The sequence below is a fragment of the Sphaerodactylus townsendi genome, linkage group LG10 (assembly GCF_021028975.2).
Source record: "Sphaerodactylus townsendi isolate TG3544 linkage group LG10, MPM_Stown_v2.3, whole genome shotgun sequence".
Classification (NCBI taxonomy): Eukaryota; Metazoa; Chordata; class Lepidosauria; order Squamata; family Sphaerodactylidae; genus Sphaerodactylus; species Sphaerodactylus townsendi.
In genome coordinates, this window is record NC_059434.1 from 69,796,479 (window position 1) to 69,815,066 (window position 18,588).

The window sequence follows — 18,588 nt, forward strand, 5'->3', positions numbered from 1 at the left end:
CAGAGGAGATAAGAGTGTCCTCTGCCCCAGCATTCAGAAAAATACAATGTATGGCATCCATCAACCTGAATCCTTTCTACAATCTTTTTTAATTTTGCAGCAGCCATATAAGTAGACAAACGAAAGGACCAGAGTTAGGGCTCATGGGCACCCTGTAAGGGATGGACCAAGAATCATAGGTCTGAAAGATATTTGGTGGAGCACCCAGACCAACTTTTCGTTAACACGTATTTGTAGCATCCCCAATGAAAAAACGGTTGACTCATTCTTGGAATCATAAGGGTTAAGCATTTCACAGTCTCTTTAACAATTGTTTTCTCCAAAGATATGCTCTTTGCCACCAATCTATTCCTCATGCTTAACCTACCAATCTTCCTACAGTTTAAGCCTACTGACGCTACTTAAAAAGTCTTTCTGCACATCAGCGGCCTGCACATGTTTGAATAGCACTAGCAAATCTCAGTACAGTGTTTGGCACCTTTTTAGGCCGCCGTGCCACAAGTCTGAACCTGAATGCAGGCAACACTACGGAGTTGTAGGTCAAGTGGAGATGCTGCTCACAAACTGAAAAATCCACCCATCCAGGAAGAGTTTGCAGGCACTCTGAAGGAGCACATTTGTAGCTTGGGGCTGCTGCTTGATGAGGCCTATGGTTGGAGACTCAGGTGCCCTCTCTGTAACAGGAATCTGTTTTTCAATTTTACAATAAAATCTTTGAAAACTCAGCAGTTTGGGCTACTTGGAGAAAAGAACCCAGGAACGCAGGATTGAACCTCCCCAATCCTGGCTATTCGTGATAGTATGCAGCCCTTTTTACTATTCTGGCTGGTTCTGACAATCATTCCTTGGTTTCCACACCTTTGGGGGAAGGGAAGTTGATTGTAAACTGCTTTGAGACTCCTTTCAGTTGGAGAAAGCCAGGTATCAAAACCAATTCTTATTCTTCCTTGTTGCCTTCCTCTGGACACATGCCAGCTTATCGACATCCTTCTTAAAATATGGTGCCCAAAACTGAACACAGTTCTCCAAATGAGGTCTAACCAGAGCAGAGTAAAGTGATACTATCACTTCATATGAACTGAACATTATATTTCTATTGATGCAGCCCGAAACTGAATTCACCTTTTTAGCTACAGCAACACATTGCTGCCTTGTGCTCAGGGTATGATCTACTAAGACCTCTAGATTCTTTTCATAAGACTACCCCATCCTATAATTAAGCACTTGATTCTTCTTACCTGAATGCTGAACTTTGCATTTATTTCTGCTGAAATTCTTTTTTTTCGTTTTAGACCAGTTTTCCAGCCTTTCAAGATCATCCTGAATTTTGATTCTGTCTTCTACTGTATTTGCTATTGTCTGCAAATATAATGGGCATCACCTTTATCCTTTTGCTGAAGTCATTTATGAAGTTGTGGAATACACAAAGCTCGGGACAGATCCCTGAGGCACTCCACTTGTCATTACTCTTTAAGAGGAACTGTTAACAAGCTCTCTTGGTAGCTTGAGCCTACCACTTCCTTGTTCTTTATCTTGTTCTGAACCAAAGAACCTTTTCCTGTTGTGCGTAGCATCTCTTGCTTCCCTAAGCGCATACTGAGCTATAGCTTTTCCAATACTCTCTGTACAAACAAACACTGGCTATTTGTTTATATTCATCCTTGATATATGGCCCATTTCCAAAACTGGTCTTTTAAAATTCTCAGATCTTTAGAAAGCTGCTATGGAACCACTTGTAGATTCCTTCTATTTTTCCTTCTCATTGGAATTGTTTGTGATTGTGTCTTCAATTTCTCACTTTTAAGAAACTCCCATCCCTCTTGAACTCCCTTCTTCTTGAGTATTTCTGACCATTTCTACCCAGCATAACTTTGAGTTTGCTAAAATTAGCTTTTCTAAAGTCCAACATATATGTCTGATTACATACAGCTTTCCCCTTCCTCAAGATCTTCAATCCCAAGATTACTTGGCCACTTCTAAACAGCATGTTACATTGTTTTAACTGTAAGTTGACTTGAGCAGGTCTTTGAACTGGGAGCATAGAAATATCCTAAACAAATAAAGTCATGCCTTAATGCGACTACTTTGTATGTAGTTGGGGTGTGGTGTGGTTTGGCATTTATCTATTGAGATGGGGCAGCAATGAAAATAAGGGAGAGAGGCAGTGGTGAACAATGACTGTCCGTGGTCCATTACACAAAGCACAATTAAAACATTTTGAGGATGGAATATAAAACATTTCCTGCAGGAATTCTGCACAGTACACTCTCGGTTGAAGTGCCTCTCCCTTGAGTTGCATAGTGATGAATATGGTTTCATAAGCCACTTTCTCATTGGGAAGGCACAATAACTGGTGGCACAGTGACCCCTTTCACAGTTAGTGTTGGGTTCCAAGGAATGTACATACTCTTGTCCATTCCTGTAAACAGGTTTGAGTCAACAAAGACAAAAGCATCATAGTTCTTGCCAGAGTGGCTGATCTTCATATTGAAGAAGCACCAGGTATAGTCAACTGTTGCCAAGAGCAAGACTGAGGAGTAATATTTCCTGTTTGAATAGTCACCTGGTTTCTTACCTGGATGCCTAATTGGCATGTGTGAACTATCCATGGCGCCCACAAAGTATGGCAATCCCAGCTGGGCAAAACCAGCGAGCACCTGTGCATTATGAGATAAGTAATGTTTAGTCAACAATACTAAATGTCATTTTTGAAATTCGAGCAACACATTGCCGGGTGTGTTCCACATCATACTTCTGTATCTCACAGAACTGTCCTTGGAATCACAGGTCACAATCCAATACCACTTTAGGAAATTTAATATCATAAATGGAGCTGGCCATGGAGAAGATATGTCACAAATAAATGACAGTTCCATAGTGGCAGCAAACAGAGAATCAACCAGAAAAAGGGACTTCACTTCACAGAGTTAACTCTAATATGGGGAGTAATCTCTTATGGACATGTTTTGACAAATAATATCACATACTCAAAAGTAGTTTAAAGTGCCCTGTTGTGATATATTTTATAATCACACACAGAATAATACTTATGACATACTGCAAGGTAGGCAGAAAACATTACAGCAAACACTGTTCTAAGGCTGCAACCATAAATTAGTTGAAGGCATAATTTATGTAAGAATGTGATGTGAAAATGTGTCACAGCAGATGATTCTGAGCTTGTTGGATGTAAGGCCAGAACCTCCAGCATGTAATTCCCCCTCACAGACCTGAATAAGGGGACAATCGCCTCCTTGCCCCCACCTAATAGTTCACATTCCAAGCAGCCATTTTTTCCAGGAGAACTGATGGGGAGAAGATCAGTTGTGATTCCAGGAGATCTCCAGGCTCCACCTGGAGGTTAGCAACCTTTGCAATAGGCTAGAGCCTCCAGCCGATGGTTTCCCTCTTCCCACCCCCTCAGTTGCAAGAAAGGGCCCATCTCACCATAAGGCATAATTTACCAAGAAAGGCAGAGACAAACAGCAGAATCGACAACTGGGTGAAGACACGAGAGAATCCACATACCTGTGACACATTGGGATCTAGATAGATGGTCTTCTTGAAGAGTTCATGCTTGATCACCAGGCAAATTTTGATTATTACCAGGCACACCATGAAACCATCATTTCAGCCACTGTGGAAAGTCTAATGCCAAACTGCTGTTGAACATCACAATGAAAAGTCCAACTGGCAAGATACCCAAGTGCAATGGCTACACGCTTCTCCAGGGGGTGATTCTGCCACTGGAGAAGAGTCAGCAGTGCTTCCACAAGGTCCATGAAGGTCCAATCTTAAATTTACGAGCCACTGCTCATTCCCCCCAAATATCCAGAACCACATTCTCCCACCAATGACAACTCATGGGGTACACCCAGTAATGAGGAGAGTTGGGAGTGAATGCCAGAGCAAACCAACCATGCATGGCTTTTTGGTAAGGACAATGGCATCTCATGCAAGCCAGAAGAGCCCTCGTTGCCCTTGTGGCCTTGCCGCTTGCAAGTACCTGGCTTCTTGGGTGGCTCACTTCCTGAAGCATTTCTGCTCACTGGACCTGCATTCTTTGCTATAACTGGAGACACAGAATCTGATTCTCTTGGATCAGAATCAGTAGCTGGACAGCAAGCAACAAAAACAGATCTTTGAGCTCAGTTTCTAGTGCACTGCAAAAATGTGTGTTAAAATCAGAGCACAGAAAAGTCAGCTGAAATGGCTGCGGGAAAGAAAACAGGAAGCTGAAGCGAAAGGGAGCCTCCACTTTGCTGACCAATAGAAGCTATGGAGATGGGCAGTAACAGTTATACCCAATCAGATTGCAGGCAACAGTAAGATCCAATCAGAAAGAAGGAAAATCAGCATGACTTCCCAGACTCCTGTCTATGTGTCTTTGAAGCCATGCATGAATGTTAAAAAAGATTAAAAAGTGTTTTCTATGCGGAGGAGCCAAATGTTTTCAAAACATTTAAAAAGCACAATGTGGACAAAAAACAAGAAAATGATTTGTTTTCCAGTCTTTGTGCAGAATGGACCTGTAACAAGTATCCCACAAGCGTTTATATTCTTCTTTAGCAATGTTACAAATTGCTAGTGATGTGCCTCTTCTGATATCCATGAAACATGAAACACCTACGTATTAGGCAATGGATGAATTTTATCCAGGCATCTCCTCTCCCCAAAGATGAGATATCCTTATTTGGTTGTTTGTTTACCTTATAGGCTGCAATTTCCCATAAGGGCTCAGGGCGGCTTACAACAATCAGTTGGGTAAAACAGTAAAATGGAACATTCTCAACCATATCTTAGAACCATTGACATCAGCCAAAGCAGAGTAACACACTGTCCAAAATTTAAACTTTAAACAATGATCCCCCATGAAAAGCAGACCCATTCATACCTCACAATGAAAGGGAAGTGGAAACAGGAAGGGAATAAAAAAAGGAAGAAGGAGAAGGAAAAGGGGGCAGCTGGTTGAACACTGCTGCACTCTTCTGCCATAGACCTGGTGGAACAGCTATATCTTAGCAGGGATAGTTAATGTCATCACCTTAATTACATTTGATTGTTCATTACTGGTTCCATGCATGGACATCTATCCATCAGCATGATACAGCACATGGATGCCAGATGCAGACGCATATTTTTTTTGTCAAAATCTAGCGCAAAACCTTTTTGTGATTGTTTGTTTGTCCTGTTTTAGCAAATACAGTGAAATTGTGTCCCCTTCTTTCTCACATCTTTTAAAATAATTGAAAATTGACCTTCATAATCCTATGTCCTCCCTACAGCTGCAGGAATACAAAGGGAACAACTGTTCGTCTGCTGATTGGAAATGCGGAAAAGTTGCCAGCTCTTTGTGTAGATGCACACGAGAATAGCTATATTATATGGACACGGTTGCTAATCTGACCCCAGCAGCTAAAATAGAAATTACTCATCCGTGGAAATCCTTAACTGTGTGGACCACGGAAAAATGGGGAGAGTGCAGTCTCAGGGAAATAATTCAAATAGTCAAAGTCACAAACGTTGTGTGATTGAGAGGAAGAAGGCAGATGATTTGTGTTGACAACTGGAATAATACTTTATCTGTTGCAGAGCAGCTGCTTTGCATGTAAAAGATCCCAGGTTCAGGGCTTGACTTCTCCAGTCAAGAGGATAAAGTTGGAGGTGATGTGAAAGACCTCTTCTGGAAGAGGTCTTGGAGAGTTGCTGCCAGAGTAGCCAGTACTGTCCTTGGGAGGCCAGTAGCCTGACTTAATATGGCAACTTTATGTGTACTTTTGGATGGATACACTGATGATAAGGATGTATTACTGTCTCTGTAAATCAGCCATACACCTGTGATGGCTGCATTATTACATATTTTATATGTTGCAAGTATGCTTTTAATGTAATAAAATGGATATATATGTTTAACAAAGGTGATAATGATCTGTGCTGTGGCTAATTATGGTTTTATTATACTGTATACATTGCTCCTGTCACGGTCAAAGTCTTACCATTTGCAACATCGTCAGTTATTTCTTCTGGCCATGGTCCTTCCAATGACAAAGTGCTGAATTCAAGGAGACTGTGGTTGATTCTGCACTTGCGTTATCGACCTAAGTTCGAGCTGCGTTCAACCTAAGTGCTCTGCACAACCACTGGGATCGACATAGTTTTGTACCAGCTTCACCCCGTGTAACGGTCAAATTTCCGACTCCAGTTGGGAACTACTACTTTTTCAGGGAACCATGCTCGAACTCAGCTCGATTCCAGTAAAGTGCGGAATCTCTGGTGCCAGGAGTCCCCCATTCAGCCAATCACAGCTGAGTGTTTCGGGCATGTGTACATCTGGAGAACTGCTGCGGCGAAAGTCGCGCCTAATTTTTTCCCCCTCTTCTATCTTGCGTTCGAAGCGATGGCTGGTTGCACAAACGGTGCACAATTTCCAGGCACCAATGTAAGCAGCCAATCAAAAAACGCCACCTTCATCCCTCCATTCCTGTGGCAGTTTTTTTTATAATGTGTGTGGGGATAGACAAAACATGGCCGTAGAACAGTAGCCAGTCGGAATGGAGCACAGGATGATTCCGCCCTCCGAGCTGGAATCAAGCTGGTTGCAGTGGGGAACAACAATGGTTTCGACCTAGGTTAGTACCCTTCTCAGGGAACTGGGTTGAACCTATTTTACTCATGTGCAGAATCGCCCTGTGTCTGAATGATCAAGTGCAGCCAGGCGTGCTCAGTCTCTCTTTGCCATAACGAAAACTCTAAGTCTTAAAACTAGCTGTACTGGGGCTCTTAGTGGTCAAACAGAGTTCATTCAGTCTGAGAAGTGTGGGTGTTACTGGAGCAGTCCAATGAGACCGATTGGCCCTTGATCAATGGCTGAAATAACAGTGCTGAAGAACATCTGCCATTAACGGTTATCAGAGAAAAAAAACCCAAAACCCAAAACAATCCATCCAAGTAATATTGGGCTATTCCACGATAGAAATTTCTCTCTCTCATCCTGAAGTAATATAGCATTTTTTAAAAAAAGAACAAGAGGGTGGAAGATACTGAGAACCAAATTGAATTGTATATAAATATTTATAGGGGCCTTAGTGTAAAATAGACAGGTGAAGGACAGCAAAGCAGCCCTCTCAGGGACGCTGTGCTAACAGATGCTCCCCAGCTCTCATCTCTCCAGCACGAAGTGATTCGGGGGTAGCAGCTTTTTCAATCACATGCAATATTATTATTAGATGGTTTACGCATAGTGAAGCAGCAAGATGGGGAAAGGCCCTTGGGTTATGCCGCACGGCACACTGAGTCCCAGATCATTTAAATTACCTTAATAAGTTTGGTGGCTTCTGATCCACAGGAGAGGAGAAGAGAGTGAGAGCTTTCCACATGCTCACGTAAAGGTCAAAGTAATCATCATCATCATAAAAAACCCCATCAGCAATGAAGTATTTCTACCAACAGTGTGTTTACCCTTCCTTTAAAATGCAGGCAGAATCTGAAGGCTCCTAGAAATTATTCCTTTTATGTCTGCTAATTTTTAAAGGAGCACAAATTGTTATGTATATTGCATCATCAATGCATAAGGTCCATAAGCACGTGAGCTAAATTAAGTGAGCCCCTGCCCCAAAGACTCTCCATGCCAAATATTGACCATGCAGGGGAGGAATGAGAAAGGGGGGTTCTCTTTAGACATCCAGGGTAAAGATTTCTATAAATTATAAATCAGATTTACAACTTTTTATTGAATATAAGAAACTGCCTCATAGTTAACTATATAGAGAGTTTAGTTTAGTTTTGTCTACTCTAAGAGGCAGCAGCTGTTCAAAGATCTCAGGCTGATGCCCTCCCCAGCCTTCACATGTGAAAGACTTTTAATGAGAGTTGTCGGTGTGGTGGGGCAGTTTGGGTGATGGGCTAGGATCTGGGAGTCCACCATAACACTCATTGGAAGACCTTGGGCTGGCCAGTCTTTCTCAGTCAAACAGGATTTGTTTTGAGGATAAAATGGAAGAGGGGAGAAAAATGCACACAGTGCTGAACTGGTTAGAAGGGGAGCAGGATAGAAATGTTCTAGACAAATAAAGGTGAGCACTCTGGTTCCATAAACAGGTGCTCTTACACATTCTTAAGACCTTTTCCAAAATGCTGTAAGATGCAGGTTTTGTTTGAACTGCCTATAGAACCATGGTTTAATTAAATCAGTCATGTTAGGTATGATCATCCAGAAGTAGTTTACTCCACTGTGTTAGGTTAGTCAGAGTATGTCAAACCATTTATTGGTTTCTTAAATAACATTAGTTTTGTGTGACAAACCAATGTGGACAACCTGGGCCTGGCTGAATGCTGGAGTGTTCCCATCCTTGCAGTAATGAGAGCCGTGATTCCAGTAACATCTCTGTGGAGGGAGGTGGAACAATGAGTGAAGGTGAGCAAGCAAGAAACTGAGCTACTGTCTACAAGTCAAATCCAGATTTCCCAAATGGATCATACTTAAGCCAAATTATGGCTTATTTCACGGCTATTAGGACTATATTGGTGAATTAGGCCATAATTTTTACATTATTCCTGGATTCAGACATCACACCAAACCATGGAGGAGAAGTCGATTTATGGCTACCAATCTTGATCCTCTTTGATCTGAGATTGCAAATGCCTTAACAGACCAGGTGATGCGGGGCAACAGCAGCAGAATGCCATTGCGTTCACATCCTACATGTGAGCTCCCAAAGGCACCTGGTGGGCCACTGCGAGTAGCAGAGAGCTGGACTAGATGGACTTTGGTCTGATCTAGCTGGCTTGTTCTTATGTTCTTATGTTCTTATGTTCTTATGACTCAATTAAACTAATTATCACTAGTCTTGTCTGGATGCAGGTCACTCCACTAACCAAGGCAATGAAACCAGCACAATTTGAGAGTCTGTGACCCCAGTCCTGATTTTATAATCTGTTGATAGTTGAAGGGAACATTGGTTTTGTGTTATGCCTAAACTGAACCAATGGGTTGGATCCGGATGAAATTTTTCATCAGTGGAGTGGAACTTCTCTACCTCTGCCTTTCCAACCACAGCCCACTGATCTTCACAAAGTGGTGTTCCTGCTGAGGGTGTTGGGGAGGATAGGGATCCTAAAGAACAACATGAAGGAATTCTAAATCAGGAAGGGAAAAATTAGGGAAATTGCCAAGTTATTCTGGATTCAGTCATATGTCTGAATGCAACTAGACGTCCTTCCAGTAAGATGATTAAACCCTACCATCACAGGAAAAAGAAGAGTTTGGATTTATACTCTGCCTTTCTCCTCTGTAAGGGAACTCAATGCAGCTTACCCACTCCTTTCCCTTCCTCTCCCCACAACAGATACCTTGAGAGTTTGGTGGGGCTGAATGAGTTACTCAACAAACTGTGACCAGCCCAAGGTCACCAAGTGGAAATGTAGGAGTGAGGAAGCAAATGTGGTTCACCAGATAAGAATCCACAGGGGCATATCTTGGGACAGGGAGGTCTCATGACCTAGGTGCCATGCGCCCAGGTCACATGGAGGAGTATTTGGTCACCCCTCCCGCTAAGGCCACAAAGAGGAAGTGGGCTGGGGGCCAGTGAGTGAATGTGTGGAAGAACTGAGGCCAGTAGCGCAATGGAGTAAGGAAACCACCCCTGCTGTTTGCTGCTGCTTTCCCACTCACCCAGCCTCTTGCCTCCTGCTCTCTCAGCCTCCTTCCACTTGCTGCTGCTCTTGCCCTTCTGCCACTTCTCTCCTGCTCACCTGTCCCCATCATGAGCTGTTGCTCTCCCACCCACCTCCTGCTTGCACCACCTTGCTGCTTGCAACTGCTCTCCCACCCCCCACCCCCCACCCCCCCGCGCCACTTCTCTTTACCTTACCTGGGCCCTCCTGCCACTTGTCGCTGCCCACACCCTCTGCTTTGGGGAGCAGGTTGCACAATTGTAGTGGTTCCCTGAGAGCCATTTCAATACTCCATTGATAGTCTGCCACTCATATGGAGGAGTGGGGGAATCAAACACAGTTTTCCAGACTAGAGTCCGCTGCTCTTAACCTTTACCTCACACCGGTGGGCAAAAAACACCAGTAAGCCAACCACTTTTTAAGGACAGACTTAGCGACAGAAAATACTTCTTGCCAAACTACAATCAGTGACCATAATTACTTCGTATAGACTTAGAGGAATAGGACTGTCAAGGAAAACATGTCCATTATAAAACCAGGTTAAGGAATTTAAACTATTTTACATTTCTAGTTAGCGTTCAATAATAAGCCTTTTATTAAGGGTTTTATTGCTTCATATAGAGACAAATTTCCCCAGACTCTTTACACTAGGATAAAAAGGAAAACAAGAAGTATAATTCGGCAGGCGAATTCAAATAAAAAGTGTTTGATTCCAGTGGAATTAGTTTAACCTTGCCCTTTTAAATGGAAAATTACACATTGAATGTAGTACTGCAGTTATCTCCTATGGTGCAGAATATTAACTGATTCATGGGTAATCCACATCCTTCCCCATTTTATTGTTTTGCAACAGTAGCATAAATAATTTTTAACAGAGCTCAAGATTTTCAGGATTTTTACTTCATCGTGGAAATGATATGCACAATTGGGTCATGCAATGTAGAAAGTCAAAATGAGGTCACAACCTAGCAGTAGAATCAGCCTTCCAAATTTCAGGTCCAGACAATGTATAGAAACTATCATTTTATTTTTCAGGAATAGTCTAGGGATTTAAGGTATATTTTGTAATCTCTTAGGCTAGAATAATGTTGGCAATATACAGCAACAATGGCTTTTGGAGTCAGCATGGTGTCATCTTCTTCTTCATTACTGTTTTTGCAACAGAAGTCATAAACAGTGAGCTATCACACACCAAAAGGGAAGCCCACATTTTACTACCTGTTGCTAGTTGTTACTCAATTTTACCATGGCAGCTAAAGTTTTTGTTACACACAAGGTTACTTGATTGTATTAATCTCTTAGTAATAAAAAAAGATGGGGAGTACAATCCTGGGGGGGGGAGTATTTGCACCACAGATGGGGTTGATGTAGGCGGGGACATAGGGTACCCCCTGTCCCTAGGCAGGTACGCCACTGGATGTAGCCATACTACCTCCAAAGAGGCTTGAAGTCACGTACAGCAGTGACACTGCTTCTTCCCCCATGACATTACTTTTTTTTTTCAAAAGTGAAAAAATCCCCTTAGAGGTGAAACTCACTGATATAGTGAGGGGGGCACAAGGGGACTAGAGCTCTCTGGGTGCCACTTCTTGGGGGTTGCATTGCCGTGTCCCCCCTCACAACTACACCCCAGTCCTGTTTGGTGTGTACAATAACTTTTGTACAATAACTATGCATAGATTATTCTGTAAATTATCCACCAGCTATCATTTGCTCTATCTACATGAAAATCCTTATACATAATTGCCTGAGGGACGGAATGTCCTACAATGAACCCCCAGCCAATGGGTGTGGAGGACTCACGACATTCCATCCCATCCCCGTCCACCTTCCCCCAATCTAGAAGCCTTCCCCGCCCCAAACAATATGGACTGCTCTCCTGGAGGGAGGGAGGTGGAGTGGGCGGGGGTCCCCCTCCCTCCCCCTTCTTGAGCACATTTTATTTTAATTTAAAATGGGCTTTAGTTCTAGTATAAATATAAAATAGATAATCATACTTTTCCCTCCCTTTTTAGATCAAATAGCAGCTGAAAGGGGATGATTTAGATCAAGAAAAAGGCATGACGGGAAAAATTGGAGTCCTGACCTACTTTATTGACAAAGTTTACTGCTTCTCCACAATTGCATTTAGTAAAAGAAAATGCTGGGAAATCAGCTGTGGATCTCCCAATCCAATGGGTAATTTGATTCTTAATATACCTTACAGCATAAGAATTATTATCAACTGCAACTTTCTCAGTGCAGTGTAAGGCTGTGCATTTTGGATATTTAACTCATTAATCCTTGAATCAACGCTGTGTTTGTTGAAATAGCCATGGTAAAGTAATCAGAACAAGAAAAAAAAAGATAATATTCAGAAATCTCTAAATAATTGTTCTGGCATTTGGCTGTCTGGCTTTAAGCCCAAGAAGGTCAATGGAAGAGGGCAAAATGAAATAAGAATGACTCCATTGATATGTAATTCACAGGGATGCTTTTGCGTTTAGCAGAGTTACATGAATCTTGCTTCTGGTGAGGTGGTCGTCTAAGTTTATGCCAGTCACACTGCTGGATTACCAGACTGGGAGGGGCTTTGATTTTGTTTGTTTGCTTTCCTGTTCATTGGTGTTTGGCCTGCTAAATATGTAGGCAGGAGATTTGTTTGTGCATCCTAGCATACAGGCAATGCTACTTTCCCCTCTTTTCTGGGCAATAGTTATTGCTGTTGTTTCCAAAACAACCAGAAGGAAATGTTTTGTTTGCATCCCTGTGACCACAGGCAGCACTGCAGATCAAGGCAGATGCTACCCTTGCATCCCCTCTAGATGCTAGGCGGCATCTGCCATCTTCTGTCAATAATGTGTATGCGTTAAAATCAGCCACACAGACACACTCACCCAGTGGTGGGATCCAAAAATTTTAATAACAGGTTCCGATGGTGGTGGGATTCAAACAGTGGCGCCGCCACACACACACACCTCCAGTCCCTATTGGGCAGGGAGGTTGCTTTAGTAACCCCTTCTCGGCACTCAGAAAAAATTAGTAACCACTTCTAGAGAAGTGGTGAGAACTGGTTGGATCCCACCTCTGCACCCACCCCCACCAACCCACACACAGAGACTACAGTACTCCAGCAAGTGCAGCTCCATTTTTAAAAATCTCCCAAACTCTTCATAAGAATTCATGAGAGCCAGCGTGGTGTTGTGGTTAAGAGCAGGTGGATTCTAATCTGGAGAGCTGGGTTCGATTCCCCACTCCTCCACCTGAGTGGCAGAGGCTTATCTGGTGAACCAGTTGTGTTTCTGAACTCCTACATTTCCTGCTGGGCGACCTTGGACTAGTCACAGTTCTTCGGAACTCTCTCAGCCCCACCTGCCTCACAAGGTGTCTGTTGCGGGGAGAGGAAGGGAAAGGAGCTTGTAAGCCACCTCGAGTCTCCTTACAGGAGAGAAAGGTGGGGTATAAATCCAAACTCTTCTTCTTTTTCTTCTTCATTAAAAAGATCAATGACACATACGAGTATAACAAAGCAGGGAGGTTGTGCGGTGTCTTTGCAAGTGGTGCTTATCCATTCAAATATCTTATGTAATCTTTTAAAGGTTTCTTTAAGTTTCTTTAAAGGGCAACACTATAGTCTGTTCGACATACATTCATTCATACTGGCTATTAGTTGAAATTATTACTCTTTGCTTTCATGCACTCGAGCTATCTTTACTGAGGTTGCACACTGCAGCCTGAGGAGGCAATATTGTGAGGCACAGAAGAAGATGAAGACATGAACACCATTCTTATATTGGTAGAAAATTGGCCACACCACATTTCTTGAATACAGGCACAGGAGCAGAGGTGCAGCATGAGGGCAGGTCCTGGATCCTGGAATCGGTTGACCCACTTATCACCCGATGAACACTATCCCCCAGCTTGCCTGCTGGGGGGAACCTCGGATCCTGTCATTGGACTATGGTCTATCACCCAAAGACCCAATGCAACACCTTTCTTCAGCTCACCTGCTGTGGGAAACTGTGGAATGGTAAGTAAGTGGGAACCATGTGGGCGCTAGCCTCTGCATGGTCCCCTTGCCCCCTGGAAGTGCAAGCCAGCCTGCTGCCTCCATCTGGGCATGCGGCTTAGTGGTGTACCACACCCCCAAGCTTCCATGTGGGGGCCCCCAATAATGGGGAGGCCGGCACGCAGGAACAGCCTCCCCACAAAAGGATCCATCCTGAGGCCCAACCCGCAAGCCGTGACAGGAAGCAAACTGAAATCAAAGAACGCAGCACAAACACAGAAGAATAAAAACAGGGAGGACGGATGGGCAAGCTGTTGATTCCTCAAGGGAAGAGAAGGCTGCAGCTGAAGCGGAGGCCTGCCTTAAATAGCACCTCAGCCCCTGGCCTTGCCCCTTGTGCCCTCAGCCCCATGCTGTTGTGGCAGGCTGAGGGAATGTCGGTCCACCCCGCACTGACCAGCTCAAGGGGAGCATGTAGGAGCAGCCCACCATGATGTTTTCTCTGCCTCACCGTCTCCCAGGCCAAACCACAAACTGTGGCTCTGGGTAAGTCATGGCCATGCCTGTTACCAAGCTTCATTATGTATGAGTAAACAAAAGACCCTTTTCAGGGAAAGGTGAGATTTATAGCTTCCATGGCAAGCTCTGGGAACTCTTTTTTTTAAATGTAAAATGTTGGTAGTTTGTCTGCTGATCTTCCAGGATGACTCCAGTGATTTGATGTTTACTTACTGGGCAAGTGAGCAAGCTTTCTGCAGAGGCCCTTTTGCTCTTTCAGTCAAGGAAATGGATAGTATCCCCCCCCCCCCTCCACGAAATTCTCATTAAAATATGTGTCATGGTTCACATGGCAGACAGGTGAGGACAGGATCAATTTACAGCTGAGGTCCAAAGAGCAGAAATTGATGGAGGATATGGATATGCAATCCCTTTGAAAATAATGTGCTGTTTATGATGGAAAGGTGATGCAAAAGGTGAACATGGATGAAAAAGAAGTTTGTTTTTCCCCTCGCTAGTATGAAGAAAGGTCCAGTTTAGATTTTGGAACTGCAATTAGAAACGATGTTTTAATAACTGAAAACAGAGGCTGGGCATTCTGCTGCCAACAAGAAGACAAATATTAGGAAAGCAAATTTGGAACTGTTTTGTTGAAATCAGTGGGCATGGGCAAGCAGAATTAGGCTTGGCATGGGCAATGCAGGCATTGTGGGGATGTTCTCTTTTCATGTGATCTTTTAGTACTAGAAGTCTTAACCATGTGAGACACCTTGGGTTATCCACCTCAACAAATACCATGAAGCTTTTATGTGGTTTTTTTTAGCATGCGAAAATTAGACTGCTTTGCATTCTATGGTTTTCAGACTTGGCTGACCACAGTTTGGCCCCTTCCACACACGCAAAATAATGAGCTTTCAAACCACTTTCACAACTGCTTGCAAGTGGATTTTGCTATTCTGCACAGCTTGAAAGAGCACTGAAAGCAGTTTGAAAGCAGCGTTATTCTGCATGTGCGGAATGAGCCTTTGATTCGGAACAATCTGAATGGGAACTACCTATTTCGGTGTGCTCCTTTCAGAAACTTGCAATGACTGGCGGGCAATGTCCTCACAGCTTGTGGGAAAGATTTTTTATCGAAATAAAATCCTTTGCTCCATGCAATGCAGATTAAAGGTCAGCAACAATTAACACTCATGGCAAGTATTTGTGCGAGACATTGCACCCCCAGTCAGGCAAGTGTATGGTCGAGCAATAGCCTTAGACATATGTCTGGAGAGAATCTTTTTTCTTGTTCCTTCTACTGTACATAAAGTAACTGGTGTATGTGCACCGAAATGTTTTTTTAACCAAATGGTGTGTATTGATCAACATTTTATGGAGGTGAAGTGGTATTAAAAAAACTTGATCTGTGAAAATGTCCCATTTCTCCACGAGTGGCACACCCTTTTAACTTTTATTTTTATGTCCCACTAAGTTATTTTGCTTTTATCATTGGGGGGGGGGGAACCTTGCATACCTTATTTGATTGGATAATTTCAATGGCCGTTTCCGCACGGCCTCCTTGCGCCCCCACGCCGCCAAGAGTGCGGGCGGCGTGTGGGCGCAAGCCCGTTCGCATGAACGGGCGAAGCGGAGGCCGGCAGACGGCAGATGGCCGCTTCCCCCTTCCCCGCCCCACTCACGGTGTCCTCGTCGCCGCCTGCTGGGCGTCGCAGCCCCGCCCACGCTGCCCTCCGACCCCTGGAGGTCGGAGGGACGAGGTGGCTGAAGCGAGCGAATTTCAGCAGGCTCTGCGCAACAACTTTGGCAACTGGCTTTAACGTGAAGGAAACGAAGATAGCGTCTTCCCAGCGGCGCGGTTTGCACCGCGCCGCCGGGAAGACGCTTCCTCCCCAACAACAACCCTTTAAAGGGTTGCAACAACAACCCTTTAAAGGGTTGTTGTTTAGGGCGGCCTGAGGCCGCCCTGGGGGGAGGGAAGCGCATCCAGGTCGCCGAAACGGCCAATGTTTTTCTTATCGTGGTACAGCTAAGGGCAACTTTCTAACTTTTTTGTCCATAGCTGTAACATGTAGAGAAATTTGTCTTTAAGTTGGGATAAATTACTCTACACAAAAGTGATTTTGGATTGCTTTCCCTTCAAGTAAAGCATCTTCTTGTTTAAAGAAATTTATTTAAAATAATGAAAAAGAATATGTCTCAAGTGTGCTGTGTGTGGGAAGTTTGCAGAAAATGGAAGCATCATCCATTTGCACGGGCCAATTCCACGGAGGAGCACACTTGGCTAATTTCCTTTTTCACTGTCAGCCCTGCAATGTAAATCTTCAGAAAGTGGATGATGTGATGGCAAATGGTACTGAATTTCATTGTGGGCACAGGTATTTTTGTGCAAAGTATGTTCGTGAGGATGAGTTTGGATTATCTTCCGACAAACTCACAGATACTTTCTGTAATAACCGAGCTTTAACCCCCATCGGGCTATCTCTACCTCCAAGTCCAGTGGACCTGTCTGAGGAATCTTTTCACCAAGGAAAATGGCCATGCTGCTTATATGAGGAAATCTTTGACTTGGAAGGTACTGTGAAACAGCATTTCAAGTTGTTAGAAAGCCATCATTTTCACAGGTTCAGCTGTGACTTGTGTAAAGTTACATTTTTGAAACTAGGAACACTGCTCCAACACTGCCAAGATAGGCATAACAGTGTTGTACACATAAAACATTTCTGTGGATTTTGTGCTGACCTCTTTTTTAATTCCAAGGAATTTTTTTTACTTCACTTCAAGGGTTTCCATAGCACAGATTATATATGTGTCTGAGACAGCAGAAGCATCAATCAAGATATTTGAGACAATAGAAGAAAGCAGCCTTCTAAACTGTGGCTGTTGAGAGAAATACATCTCTTAAGGAAATAGGAAAGCAGATTATGAGAAGTACCAAGCAGCCACGCTAGCAAATAGTAACCTGTGTTCTTCAACAGAATAAGCCATTACTCATCTCGCAGGCCATACAGGTGACAAAATGTTTAAATGTTGGAGGTGCGGAGCATGCAACAAAAAGTTTAGTGATATTGCAGTTGCTCATCAGCACTTTCATAGCAAACCCTACTTAGAACATAAGAACAAGCCAGCTGGATCAGACCAGAGTCCATCCAGTCCAGCTCTCTGCTACTCGCAGTGGCCTACCAGGTGCCATTGGGAGTTCACATGCAGGATGTGAAAGCAATGGCCTTCTGCGGCTGTTGCTCCTGAGCACCTGGTCTGTTAAGGCATTTGCAATCTCAGATCAAAGAGGATCAAGATTAGTAGCCATAAATCGACTTCTCCTCCATAAATCTGTCCAAGCCCCTATTAAAGCTATCCAGGTTAGTGGCCATCACCACCTCCTGTGGTAGCATATTCCAAACACCAATCACACGTTGTGTGAAGAAGTGTTTCCTTTTATTAGTCCTAATTCTTCCCCTCAGCATTTTCAATGTATGCCCCCTGGTTCTAGTATTGTGAGAAAGAGAGAAAAATTTCTCTCTGTCAACATTTTCTATCCCATACATAATTTTATAGACTTCAATCATATCCTTCTCACAAAAACCCAAGTTAGATTCACCAGCAGAAGGTGAAGTCTTCCAGTTCTGTGCTAGTGTGGCTTGTGGAGATGAGAAGCCCGATAACTGGAAGCTTTCGGGTCCTATAGCTGCACCAAGTTCAAAATCCCTTCCTCCAAAGAAACAAGAAACTCTAAAAAAAAATGCCTGCCAAGATGATGAAGATCTACCTGTTCTGGATTACTGGGAAATTTTATTTCATCAACTGCCTGCTACTCTTTACCAGGGGACTTTTATCTGGGACTTCCTAGGTGGGTACAGCAACGGTGAATTGCAAAATATTTAACTATCTTAACAAGATGGGGTGTTTCTTCATCCACGTTGTGGTACAAGGAGGGAAGAAGTTTGAAACTTGTGACCATGCTGGCTGCCTGGATAAGTATCTGCCCCAAGTATATTCCTTTCACTATTTTTTCTGGAGACAAAAGCTTTCTGGAGCTTGAGAACCAGCTTTCCTGGAGGTTTTTTTTTTGCCATTTTCTGGACATGGAGCAGGGATCATGGGATGGTGTGTGAGGGTGTTGTGAATTCCCCGTCTTGTGCAAGGGATGGTCTAGATGACCTTATAGGTACCTTTCAACTCTTATGTTCCTATGATTCTATTATTCTAATGCAGAAAGAGCAAGGTAGTACACACAATAAATGTTGAAATAGGCTATAGTGCTGTTTCTTTTATAAGTGCCCTTGTGACCCATTTCATTATACTACAATCTTATTCTCCTTATAAAAGTGCCCTCCTGAATAATTCTGTTTTACACAGTGTGCAAAATGGCAGATGTATGGATGGCTTCTTGGCATCCTCAGACAAGTTACTCCACAAGCGGGGAGTCG

At 43.5% G+C, this 18,588-nt stretch overlaps 1 pseudogene; it reads left to right on the top strand.

Moving 5' to 3' along the window:
- Window positions 1–14,498: 14,498 nt before the first annotated feature.
- On the top strand, window positions 14,499–18,043 carry LOC125439632 (annotated as a pseudogene).
- Window positions 18,044–18,588: the final 545 nt, after the last annotated feature.